Source organism: Dreissena polymorpha, chromosome 10, assembly GCF_020536995.1.
Source record: "Dreissena polymorpha isolate Duluth1 chromosome 10, UMN_Dpol_1.0, whole genome shotgun sequence".
Taxonomy (NCBI): Eukaryota; Metazoa; Mollusca; class Bivalvia; order Myida; family Dreissenidae; genus Dreissena; species Dreissena polymorpha.
The window spans coordinates 1798831-1813551 of record NC_068364.1 but is presented as its reverse complement, the minus strand read 5'-3'; the positions used below and the strand labels follow the sequence as shown (position 1 = coordinate 1813551).

The 14721-nt window shown below is 34.5% G+C and overlaps 1 pseudogene; it reads left to right on the top strand.

Annotated features, from left to right (window-relative positions):
• The first annotated feature begins 3832 nt into the window (after window positions 1-3832).
• LOC127847912 (probable vesicular acetylcholine transporter-B) lies at window positions 3833-5565 on the top strand (annotated as a pseudogene).
• Window positions 5566-14721: the final 9156 nt, after the last annotated feature.

The following is a 14721-nucleotide window of genomic DNA, read 5'->3' as shown; positions in this document are numbered from 1 at the left end:
AGTATGAGTTTGTTGAGGTCAGCTTAACCTCGCCTTTTGAATTAAGAAATTCTTCATCCAAGTTGAAGTAACATGGTTAAAATCATACTTTGGTTAGGTAAACATTAAATCAACCTTCTTCAGCAGCGACTCCTGAAGTGGACACATCTAAACTCTCATCAGAAATTTTGGTTTGAGTGTCGCTATGTTGGTGGTTTTTAACAAGTACCTAGGTAAGAAAGTATATATTTCCTTAAATTATAAAATAGATAATAACTTCAAAGAAAGCAAAAAAAACCAATAAACATGCATCAATAACTACGCGTAGTTTTAAATCTATGAAGTAAGAAAAACAACTGCTTGATTGGTTTGTTTTATTCATATATTTTATTTACTTTTTTTCTTTGAAATCTTAATTTTTCGTCATAATTAATAGTATTTACATACACTTTACAGCATGGCGAAAAACATTGCGAATAACATTTTAATGAAATAACACTGAAGTAGAAACAAAACATGTTCTTGAATGTTTTTAATAAATATTGCCGTAAAATATTTAATAAATCGATAGTGAACATCGCCATGAAATATCAAAACATGCATACCTCTGCATTTTGTTCAAGGACTTCTTCGCTGCCATCGCACACATCAATCGCTGTTCCAAACGTCAAAGTGTCTTTATTAAGAATTTTCTCCAATTCAGAATTTCGAGAAAACGTCATTTTAATAACATGATTGTCAATCCTGCTCTGTTGATTGCTTCACAGAAATCCATGTGTTGTTTTGCTTTTTCTTTTAAGAGTTATATATAAATTCCGGTCATGCCTTTTCTAAACTAAATTCCCAAATAATTTGCAGACTGATTTGTTCTCTGTTCTCGTTACATGATACTAGCACAGATTCCAAGTGTTCTGTATTTTGTTGATACTTATGAGCGACTTCAGTTTCAGTAGTTGTCTTCAATTCCTTCAGTTTAATAATAAGCTCGTCATAAAATGTATAAATATCTTTTTCACATTTTGACCTCAATTCAGCAATCAGTTTTATGTTTTCCTCGATCTTAGAAGCGACGGAGTCTGTTTGGTCTTTTATCTCGTTTAATTTTGAGATGTACTCATTGAGTATTTCCGTGTCGTTAACAACATTTCCTAAATGAATCATCGAGCCGATACATCCTTTGTGTTCAATCAAAAGACAACAATCGCAAAGGCCAACATCATGTTCTTCACAGTATAGAGTCGTTTTCTCATCAGTGTGGATTTTACATTTCCGCTCGTGGATATCGACATCAAGTAATTCCTTTTTTGCAAACCACGCTGTGATTCTTAAACATGTCCACTATAGGATGATTTATTGAACACGTCTCGCATAGTCTGTATTGACAGTTTGCAAAAAAATCCCGTAACTGGGACTGTGAAGCAAAATCCGCATTATATACGGGCTGAAATCATTTTGATGCAACGTGTGACACTGCAATATATATTATATTATGGCTTGAAAATAGACAGACGTGTAATAAGAAAACGTTTTTCTATGAAAAACATAAATGTGAGGTAAATGTAAACAAAGACCCTTTTCAAGTTCTATTGTTGCAAATTTGAAGTTGGCAAGTATTTATATTGATTATTCATATGACGATCATCACAAGATAAATAATGTTTTTATAACATGATTAAGAGCCTATTATTACCCATTTATCGAATGCAATACCCTGTTCCCCATGTTATATAACCATAACGAATATTTTTATCTTACACATGTGTAATTATTTTTTATATATTGCAATGCGAAAAAATAATGATAATGTACAAATGACAATATTACGTGACAACAAACACGTGCAAAGGGCTGGTCTCAAAATGTCATGTGTTCCCGAAATACATGTTAATAGCCTCAGATTATGCAGATGCGGTGGTTATCGTTCTTAGCGAAGTTAAGAGCAGACCGACTTGCAACGCGTATAACTAACCTAACTAACGCTTGCGAACAACTAAAAACTTAAAGAGGAAAAAATTACTGATTATGTTTTAATATGTAGTTAACACGTTCGAAATTTACCCATTGATTAAAAGAGATAAGATTATAATCAGGTTTGTTGTTCGCATTAAATTTGAGGAACCGGTTATAAATAAGCAAACTATTATAAAACAAGTTGGGGTATAAACGCTTTAAAAGACCGACATATATAATCAAATATTATATAATACATACAGTTTTGAGGAAATTAATATATTGTCTTATTTCATTTCTGACACATTCCTTAACATTTACTACGATTAAGAACATGATGTTTGCATATTCTTTAATATACTTTTATTACATATTTTATTAGTAAATCCCAAAACCCATAAATTATGACATCATCGATTGTCTTTTCTTTAGACACTTCAAAAACTTAATAACCGAAGGTCGCGCTTGAAAATAAACTTGTGTCGTTTTTATTCGTCATTGACGCACCTATCTCTACTGGACCATATTTTGAGCAAACAACTCAACAACACCAAGACTATTCAGTTATGTTGCACATGGCACTTTCTCATGAACGTTCGATCGCGTAGTTTGCTGAGAACAAATTAGTTTATATTCACCATTTCTCTTTATTCACAAGTGGTGCTCTGTAATAAGTGATCCTTGAAACAGGTAAACAGTGATAATTCTCATAATTGGATTTCATATGAATACAGAATAATCACGTGTTTCTTACTTTTATATTAGTATTCAATAACGAAAAATATAATTCATCGAATTGGTAGTTGAATTGAATAATATGTGTTTCAACTTAAAACGTTTGATGTACACTATTTTGAAAACATGAATATATACATCTTTGTTAACAGCACCCTTTTAATAAAAATTATAAATATTAAATATTTAATAAATTAAGTTATATGTTTATGTGTGTATTACAAGCATACGTCTTTTGAAATCTCTATATTATTTCAAAATATTTGCAACGAATTATGTAAATGATTATTAAATATATATTGTTTTCAAATGCATTTTTAGATACTCAATTTGATCTATGTTTGTTCGAAAGTACTAACATTTAGAATATTGAAACTTGTTGAGAAAAGTAATGCACGTGTTTTTTTTCGCGCGTGCTTTTGTAATTCTTGGACGTATGGATACACGTTTGCAAAGAACACTTAAAGCAACACACATATTAGATGAGAATTAATCTGTAATGATTGGCGTTTACATTTCGCGTTTAATATGCAACAATTTGTCGGTAAAACTACAGAGTTCCGTATGATATTGATTACACTATACTAATGTATTTGCAATATTTTCTGATAATATTGAAAACGTTCATAGCACTTGCTGGCATAAATAATATGTTGACGATAAATGATTCCTTCATAGAAATCCATATTGATGAATCGGTTGAGGTATAAAGAGCAGTTGAACCATACTTGCATGAAAACTATTCAAGTACTATCCCAATAACCTGCTTCCTTTTCTCAAGCAAATTATTAATATTTACATTGAAACCTTAATTGTCCACAATGATAATTGCATTGATCATGTCAACGGAGAAATTTCAATTTAAACTTCTAATTAATAACACAACTTTTATAATTGGAATAAATCGCTTTGCTGTAAATAATACGGACTAATGCTATTCAATTCAAACAAAGATGTATTTGAACAGTCTTTGTTTAATTATACATTTTATATTTTGTATGAATTCAACTTTCTTCGTTGTTTAAGGTCAACATATTGACGAACCAGTTAAGCAGGCGAAATGGAAAACCACTGTAATAACTACACATAAACAAATTATATAAAATAAGCTGACCTGTGCAACTTCTGTGCTATTGCTCAAAACGTGTTGTTATACACGCCCTCAAAAATGCATTACAAAGTCATAGAGCTACGTGATAAAGTGTGTGGTTTATGTAGCGCTTTGAATGACCGTATAAATGACCCCGATCATCAGCGGAGATTAGTTCTGGTAATAGTATGTATTGCCTTGTTGCTGGACAACATGTAATTGGTGATCGTCCCAATTATACCAGAATATCTCATGGACTTGCAAAGGAACGCAGAACAGATGAACACGGACTATCACATTCAACAACTAAATTGGACGGCATTTAATCTTACGTATTTTAACACCACTCTTTGGCCTGAAAATTAGACGTATGTGACCCCTACGCCACCTATCCCCCAGCACATACGTTACCTTTTCGACAAAAACTGGCACAAATTTATTCTTATAGATTTACCTACTCCCGTGAATCATGGAAACGAGGGCCAACTGTCTATAGGTGTCTTGTTCGCCTCAAAGGCAATATTTCAGTTACTGATCAATCCATTCACAGGAATGTTCATAGACCGAGTTGGATATGACCTACCTATGATGACTAGACTGTCGATCATGTTTATGCCAACGACTGTGTTTGCGTTTGGTAAAAGCTATGCAGTTTTGTTTTTCGCCAGAAGCCTCCAAGGGTTTGGTTCGGCATTTGCCGATTCATCCGGACTTGCTATGATAGCAGATCGGTTTCCTGAAGAAAGTGAAAGAAACAAGGCTCTTTGAATAGCTCTGGCGTTCATATCATTTGGATGTTTGTTTGCACCACCATTTGGAGGTATTATGTATGAATTCTGCGGAAAAGTAGTTCTGTTATTAGCATTCATCTGTTCCATCGACGGTGTATTGGTTTTATTCGTGATAAAGCCAGTTCGAAAAATGCGCAACATGATTCCGCCTGAAGACCGACCAAAAGCGACTCCAATATGGCGATTGCTTATTGATCCTTTCATATAAGTTTGCATCTGGAGCATTGGCCATGGCCAACGTATCACTGGCGTTCCTCGAACTAACAAGAGTCATGTGGATGGAAAATACAATGAATTCCAAGTGGCAAGTTGGGTTTGTGTGGTAACCTGCCTTTATTCCAAATATAATCGGTGTGTACGTAACGGTTAAATTAGCTTAATTATATTCCAAACACCAATGGCTTGTAGCTGCTTGCGGTCTAGCGTTGGAAGGGACCTCGTGCTTAGTAATACCAACGGCGAAGGCTTTCTTTGTTGTTTAATTCCCTATAACAATATTGTGCTTTGGCATCGCTTGCGTGGACACCGCACTGTTACCGATTCTAGGCTACCTTGTCGACGTTCCCTACGTCCCGGTGTATGGCAGCGTCTATGCCATAGCGGATATATCATACTCGTTTGCTTATGCTTTCGGACCCATCGTCGCGGGTCAAAATGTTGATAGCATTGGCTTGACGTGGTTGAATATACTTATATTCATCACAAACATTGCTTATTGTCCTCTTCTGATAGTCCTGAAAAAGATCAATATGTACCAGCCGTTTGAAAATGATGAATGCGACGTTCTCGTTGCTGATCCACGGAAGCAGCACTATATGAGAACTGTTCAACACGGAGGACCCTTCGGTGATGGCACAAAAATCGTCGATGTAATCGGAAGAAATCATCTTGAACTCTCGGCCAGAAACGGGGGCCCTAAATTTGAAATCGATAGCTATCAACCATCTAGCCTGTCTTACGACGAAACGGATGTACGACGCATGGATGGTTATGAGTATTAATTGACATTAACGTGTGTTTGGGTGCAAGATGTTTACCGATTGAGGGCTAAATAAATTGTTCATATTACATGTTTGTTTAGCTCAACATATCGGATGAATCCAGACAATATTTACAATATTTACAAACCAAAACAACAATGAAGAAGATGGTTTGCAATAATATATTATTTAGTTGATTCATCATTCACTCAATATTGGTTTTAAAAGGCGTTGTAGAACATGATTGGGTATGATTGGGTATATGTAAGTGTACTACTGCATGAATGCTTATTAAGATACATTAACTGTAGCGAGCTTCAACATTATTTTGAAAAATAATTGTAATGTTTTAACGCAAGGCATTTTGGAGTTGATATTGCATCAGTGTAATACTTTTGCAAATATGGGTAAGCATATTTATGATCCTCACATATGAGAAGCTAGATTGCTTCTGTGTGGTATGTAATTTATATATAATCAGCATTTATTTTAATTGCTCCTTGTACATTACAATATAGGATGCGGATTGAAGCTGATATCTTTGTTTGGTGTTAAGAGTGTTAAGGTTATTAGCGTTTAATCATCTTATTGATATGTTTGTCACTTTGATCTATACATCACAGCATATGTTTCTGTGAAAAATGTATTTTTACCTTAAGTTAATTAAAAAAATGATGGTTGATAAAAAAACTATTTTATAGAAAATAATTAAAAGCTATTTAGTCGATAAATTCTACACCTAATAGCGTTTCTATAAATAATAACCCAATTAACAACAGCAGCAAAAACTCCAAGAAAACTGGTTTATTGAATATTAAGCAAACATTATTCTAGATTATTTGCATAAACATGTATATGTTTTCTAATGATGTGATCATACGTATTTTCAAATTGTATGTGATAAAAAGCTTAATTTACTTGTCTTCTTGAGTGAATGGATTTTCGATAGAGATTTTATAAATAATAAACATATCAATCAACTGTTGTATACAATTATATTTAGTTAGATCCCATTGCTGTGTAAAAATAAAAATAAAATTACTTGTTCTTGATGTTGTCTTACATTATACGTTTATTTTTTCTAGCAGGTATAGTATGAAATTCCAAATTTGTTGTCTAAATCTTTTCGATCTTATTCGGCAACACAACATATACAGCTGAAGTCATGTAGAGGTAATACATAAGAATATATTAACCCCCGCAACGGTTGTTTTGCCTGTTAGTCTTTTATTCAAGGAAAATTACCAATTACTTATACAATGCAACACACACATAATGTTTTACATGACGAAGAACATCAAATAAAAAGAATGTATATTGATGTAAGTGTTAGATCGTATTAACATTTCAATCAGGATCATATAAAAACAAATATGTTCGCTCGTGTTGGTACGATCGTATTCAGTTCATGAATTGTCATATACACATATGTTCACGAGTGTCAGAGCACGAAGAGACCATACACGAAATGATAGCACGATCTTAAAATCAAGAAAATTTGTTTTTATTTGTTGTTTATGGTCGTGTTAAGTTGATAAAACAATGCACAGTCTTCGCTTGCTCATGCGTCATAACATTTCGTGCAGCATAACGTCATATATATGACGTCCTATGATTACGCCATTGACGCTTGCCGTTAACAGAAAATAATGTTTTAGTTTCGCATCGTTGTTGCTGAAATAGAAAGGTGTTTTTTATCTGCTCTTTTGTTTTCGCTTGTTGAACAGTTCAAATTTAGTCAGACAAAAAACTTGACACGCACTCAGAGTGAAATGATTAATTTGTATCAGTTGAATGATCGAATTTTCATTCTCATGTATTCTACTCTTATTCATCGGATTGTATGAAGCAAAGTAAACATAATACGAAAATGCATGAATAATGATTAAAGTTAGGATATAAAATATAAATTATCGGCGTATGATGTCATTAAACAAACGTGCTTCACTTGAAATTCACAAAGACCATGTTGAAGTTATTGTTAGCGCAAAGCTGATATCGAAACGTTCACTAGTATTTGTTGCAGAACAAAAAATGACGTGGATTCACGACAGTGTACATTTCATTAATAAATTATAAAGTCTAGACTGTAAAAGCAAAAAGCATTTGCTGCTGAATTAAATTTATTTTATCTATTGGTTCCATTTCTTCATGGCTTTTATTAAAGTTCATTATTCATGAACGTGTATTGCATTCCCCGTGCTATTGCTTTAGTAAGGGTTCGGCATCACGTGACATTGTGGGGTTCATAATTTAACATTAAAGGATGTACACACCGGTAAGTGTTGCTTTTTTCAAATAACTGTTTTAAACAATTTCTCTTAAGAATTTCAACTTGTGCGTGAAAGACATGTTTATGCTGCTTATGGTTATGTGAAATACATCAGAATAACTTTATTTAATAAGCCTGTGTTCTTGGCAAATTCAATTTGTAAAGAATTCATGTACACGCTTATGCTTGACGTATTCAAGAATTATTTTTTTAATCTTAAGATATCGGCGTAAACCCCTGTGAACCCCGTTGATCCTGCACCCTGAAAGTGACCATAGCTTTAATCCTCGTTTACGTTAAATGTTGTGTTGAATGCATTGTACTGCTTCGTAGAGTCCTTTAGTCACTTGAATGATTTTTCATATTCGTTTTATAACATATATTAAATTTGCAACACAATTGCTACTGTCGCGTTATTTATTCATTATTTTACAATTTGGTACCCACTAATGTAATTCTTTTATATGCAAATGCAATCTCGTCATTATATGACTTTCTCCATGTTTTGAAATAGGGTTTCTGGCAGAGTAGTTGGTGCGTCCGCTAAATCGGATATGAAAACAATGTTAATCGCCAACTTCACTCGAATCAATTTCAGCAATACATAAACGATGACGCATATATATATGGATGTATCCACGTGGCAATTACAAAATTATATGAAATAATTATTAAACGAAAATACAACGCGCAATCAACGCGGTTATTTCTTGTTGTATAATGTTGCGATACCAGTACTCTAATTTCAGCGTGTAACCATAGCTTATCGTATGAACACCATTGTTGTTAGAAATATGAATATAGGGACGATGTTAGCGATGTACAGAAGTAACACATTAATCAAATTTATTATGGTTCCAAATACACTGCGGGGGTATCATTAAGTGGTGCACAAGTCGAGATGTGGGTGCACTGTTTATCCTCATATTTATGTAATAGAGATAACTTAAACAAAATAACAACAATATGTCTCTTTTTTCGCAATTTGTTGCTGCACTGGCAACCATCTTTAGAATTTTGGTTACCTTGCTAAATAATAACAAGCCTAGAATCATGTACATTTTGTGTTATGTGTATCTAATACTTCATTTATTTTCTTTAAATTATATTAATATTTTTAAGATTATTGAGTCGGATATTAATAATGTCAGCGAGCTAGGTGCGGTTTATGTAACGGGGGATACAAATTCAAGAATTGGACGAAAGTTAGATTATATTGCGTATGATCGTAGTTTAATTAATCTCGATTTCATAGACATTGACAATCCTATGCCTAGGGCAACTTGTGATTTGAATTCAAACCACTTCGGGGACGCATTGTTAGATTTATGTATGGCTACAAATTTCCGAGTTGTTAACGGTAGATTGCATAACGATAAGACTATTGGAAGAATTACGTGTTTTACACACAATGGGCAAAGTTTGATTGACTATCTATTAACGCGGTCGGCTAATTTTGAAAATATTGTGCATTTTGAAAAGATTTTAATGAATTTTCAAATCACGCTCCGATTGAATATAATCTAAAAACTGGAACAATTAGCAAAAAATATATGCGCGGACCAAGAACATTTGTTAAATGGAATGCTATTCACAGGGAAGCTTTTATTCGCGACTTATCGAGCGATATTGTAAATCTTGAGTCAAGTCTAATACGCGGGATAGAAAATAACACTGAAACAGAGGACCTAGTTTCAATTTTTACTCAGTATATTACTTCTAAAGGTAATCCGTATTTTGCACGCACTATTAAATCCGTTTCAAATAAGTTTGATTCACACGACAAAAATAAACAAAAATGGTATAATGCGGAATGTGAACGAAAACGTTAAGAATATAAGGATGCTTTATACAAATACAATACTATTAATAACGAGCTTAATCGCCAGTCAGTATTTGAAAAAAAGAAAGCTTACAAATATTATTGTCGTAAATGCAAGTCAGATTTTAATCGTACGTTAGGACGCAAGATTGACAGTATGAAATCAAAATCACCTAAACAATTTTGGAAAATGTTCCAGAAAAGATCCACGAACCCGAACGGACAAACAATTGATTTAAAAGAATTCGTTGAACACTTTAAAAACCTGGCGAAAAATGAAGGTAGTTTAAATAATGAGAACAGTGTTAATTTTGTTCGCAATTTTGACAGCAACCATAACTCTGAAAGCTCCTACCCGGAACTCGATAGACCCATATCACTGGAAGAAATTGTTATGGCCACAACGCGATTAGGTAATAATAAGGCGTGTTCTTCTGACAATATTATCTACGAATATTTTAAAGAAAGTGTACATGTAATAGGTAACGCATTGGAATTATTATTTAATCATCTTCTTAACTCTGGGAAATTCCCACACAGCTGGTCAACGGGTCTGATTATTCCCCTCTATAAAAAAGGCGACCCGTCTATACCCAATAATTATCGAGGTATAACCCTTGTGAGTTGTTTTGCTAAATTATTTACTAATATACTAAACGAACGCCTACAAAATTTGGCCACTGCTGATGAAATTTTAACAGACGCGCAGTTCGGTTTCAGGTTTCAAGTTGGTAGATACCCGATGTATAAAAGTAGATATTTACGAGTAGTTAAATATTTCTTAAAATTGTTCAACGAAAAATCGTCCAACTGTATTTTAAACAATATTATTCTTAGACAATGTAAAGAAGCATGTCATCACCCCCACTCAAAGTCATGGGCATCAAACGTTCAAAAACTTTTGCAAGAGTCAGGTTTTAATGACGTGTGGATATATTCAGAATCTGTTAATGTTGACAGCTTTTTGTATTGTTTCGCAATAGATTACATGATTTATTTATTTCAAAATGGCGACCTGATGTTAATGACACTTCATCACTATTTCTTTACAAGAAATTGAAACCCATCTTTGAAAGATCCATTTACATAGAAAAGATTGAAAATTCTAAATTTCGAAACATAAATAGCAAAATTAAGACTATCTTCTCATGTTCTATATATAGAAACTGGTAGGCACCAACACATTCCAAGAAATGAAAGAATTTGTAAATTATGTACACTTAATGAAATTGAAGATGAGTACCATTTTGTTTTGATATGCCCGTTGTATGATAATTTTAGAAATACATTTATACCTGATGTTAACAGAAGAAGACCAAGTATGTTTAAATATTTACAATTATTGAATGAGACTAGAAAATCTATACTGATACGTCTGGCTAATTTCTGTATTAAAGCATGTAAACTTAGAGCCGAAAAGTTATAGATAAGTTTTTTACCCAGAATTGGAATTTTGTATGTATTATCTAGCCGCATTATTTTTCTCAATCGATTACGGATTTTTACATTCATTTAACTTTGTTATAAATTAATGAAGAACCTTCCCTTACATATTACATTCTCACAAAAATCATATATTAGTAAAAATGCATAAACAAAAGTGTTGTTATTTTGACGCATGAGTATTTATGTGTATTGATTATTGCTATATTGTTATTGTGACGATGAGCTGTATATGCTTAAGTCGTAAATAAACTTTCTGTTCTGTTGTGTTTAAATTAATGAGCAACAATTTTGCCGACTTGACAGACTTTTAATGCATCATGTTTTGTTGTGAGCCGGATTTGAATCATTTCCTAGGCCTAATTGATCCACAGTCGCCAATTTGTATTCTATGTTTTATTGGATTGAGTCGTTCAAGCTTCGAAAAAGCAAGTGCCCTGCTTTTAAGCCCAACTGTAACCAAATTTTGGAATTGAGTTTCATGGGCTTAAATTACTGGTCCCAGGCTAACAGGAAACCACTAAACCTGTAAGATATTCATGATGTAAGATCTGACAGTGTATTGAACTCATTCAATTTGCAAGTCTGAAGACATAAAGGACTTTTTCACGTTTTGGTAAATTGACAAAATTAAACGATTTAATTATTTGGAGAGTTCTGTTGTTGTCGTTATATTTTTTCATATTACGAGGATTTCTTATATAAAGTATAAAATACATCTCTCATTATATGAGCACGGAAGGCCGAGTGGTCTAAACGATAGACTTTTATTCCAGCGGTCTGTGGTTCGAGCCAAATTTAGTGTAACTTTTTTGTTTCTTTAATTTTATTCTGTTTTTTTTAATGCAGCTTTTAAGATCCTATGTTTACATTTATCAATATTAAGCATTTAATGACAAACTGTGAAAAGGTCCCTTTTAGATGCTTACTAAAAAATGCCACAAGGTAGAGGTTAAAACTCATTTGTTGTTTATTTGATTTAAAAGTTATTTTGCTTATTTGCCTTGTCAGCGAGGTTATTTTGAAATTATTATCCCTTTAATCTTCTTTTTTTGAAATCATTAAAAAAGATAATGTAAGCTTCATTTTTGGGAAAACAGGGCTTAATGCATAAATTGTCATCCCAGTACCAGAGACTCTCTTTAAACGGAACACACCATAAAATCAGAAAGTGTCGTCCTTGATAAGCTTGTGCGCATTGCACAGGCTTATCAGTGTGCACAGGCTAATCTGGGACACCACTTATTTGACATGCATTAAGCCCCGTTTACCATGAAAGCAGTCAATATGTACAGATTTCAATGACAAACTGGCCAATGTCGTCGCACAAGCTGTTGAACACTATTGATTACATACACATACTCACTGTCTGCAGTGTACCAGTGGTAAAGTATAACAGTCAGATGCGGTGGTTATCGTTCTTAGCGTAGTTAAGAGCAGACTGACTTGTAACGCATATTACTAACTTTAGTGTTCGCAAGCGAACAACTAAAAATAACTGGTAATTGCAGCCGCATTAGTACCAAAATACGCAATGCGGCCTCAGGCGCGGAAGGACCTTATAAACTTGAAAATACACAGACACATGTGAGTGGGTCATATATTGTTGTATAAGTTGATAGTAAATGGTTCCATGAATCATTCATACTATGATCAGACATTTTAAACTTGAAAAGTTCGTATGTATATATTAATGTAGGAATACAGAGGCATATAAATGGATCGTTAACTTTCAAGGGCCTGAAGATCGCCCGGTGTTTTTTTGTTCTGTTAACAATTTATTGTAAACCACAATGAATCAAACAAAGTTTTAAACATACAAAACAGTTATGACAGTTCAATTATCTTGTTCGTTATGTTTAAGAACATGTTTCATGATATTAGTTATTGTTCATGTCATGAAATAATTATCTACTGGAACCACCGATCGTCAGAAGGATTGTTCTTCAAACAATGCACGAAAAATGGCTTAACAAATCCATATTAAATATTCGATAATCTATACGTGTTTTAAATGCTGGAACTCAACGCAAAACAAATAATAATACAGACAGACAACAATTATTGACCAATTAAAGGGATCTTTTCACGGTTTGGTAAATTGACAAAATTTAAAAAAGTTGTTTCAGATTCGTAAATTTTCGTTTTAGTTATGATATTTGTGAGGAAACAGTATTACTGAACATTTACCATAGTCCAATATAGCTATTATATGTATCTTTTGACGATTTGAAAACCTAAAAAATATAAAGCGTTGCAACGCGAAACGATTGAATAATTTGGAGAGTTCTGTTGTTGTCGTTAAAATTTACGAAACTACGAAGATTGCTTATATAAGGTATAAAATACTTAAACCGTGCATGCTCGGCTGAATAGCCGAGAGGGCTTATGCATTTTTACGTCAGACTAACTCCAGGACTCGGGAGGTCGCTGGTTCGAGCCCTGGTACCGGCTACTTTTTTTCCTTGTTTTAATTTTTTTCTTGATTTTATAGTGGAGCTTATAAGATCAAATGTTTACATTTATCAATATTAAGCATTTAATGACAAACTTGAAAATATGACAAAATCTGTGAAAAGGCCCCTTTAAAAGTCCCGACCGAAACTAGATCAGCCCGATAGGCAGTCGACGGCTGGTCAGCGTGCACTAGGTCGCTTACGGTGGATAACTCATGTTTGTCTGGAAGGAGTCCTTAAAGGGGCATATCCGCTTACTGGGAAATGACGCATACGAGAAATAGGCAAAATAGCTGCATGCACGGCCGACCCTCATCAAAAGTCCCGGTCGAAACTAGTTCAGCCCGATAGACAGTCAACGGGTGGTCAGCGTACACTAGGTCGCTGCCGGAACTCTTGTTCGTCCGAAAGAGGCCCTTAAATGGACATACCCACTGGCAGGCTAAATGACGCGTACTACGCTAAATAGGGTGCACCTGACTCCGACCCTAATTAAAAGTCCCGGTTGAAACAAGGTCAGCCCGACAGGCAGTCGACGGCATGTCAGCGTGCACTAGGTCTCTTCCAGGTAATAACTCTTGTTTGTCCGAAAGGGGCCCTTAAAGGAGCATACCCGCTCAATGGGAAATGGCGAATACGAGAAATAGACTAAATAGGCTTCATGCAAGGCTGACCCCGATTAAAAGTCCCGGCCAATACTAATTCAGCCTGAAAGGCAGTCGACGACTGGTAAGCGTGCATTTGGTCGCTTCCGGGGTATAACTCTTGTTCGTCCGAAATGGGCTCTAAAAGGGCCATACCCACTCACAGGCAAAATGACGCGTAATACGCTAAATAGGCTAAATAGGCTGCATGCACGGCCGACCCTAATTACAAGTCCCGGCCGAAACTAGTTCAGCCCGATTGGCAGTCAACGGCAGGCCAGCGTGTACTACGTTACGGAATACCGTTAGGGCCATTGTGGTTACACACTATGCGATAGTGCGATAGTTCGATGGCGACAATGCGATAGAACGATGGCGACAACGCGATAGTACGATGGCGACAATGCGAAAGTACGATAGCGACAATGCGACAACGCGATAGTACGATGGCGACAATGCGATAGTACGATGGCGACAGTGCGACAATACATTGGCGACAGTTCGATAGTACAATGGCGACAATGCGATGGTGCGATAATACGATGACGACAGTGCGACA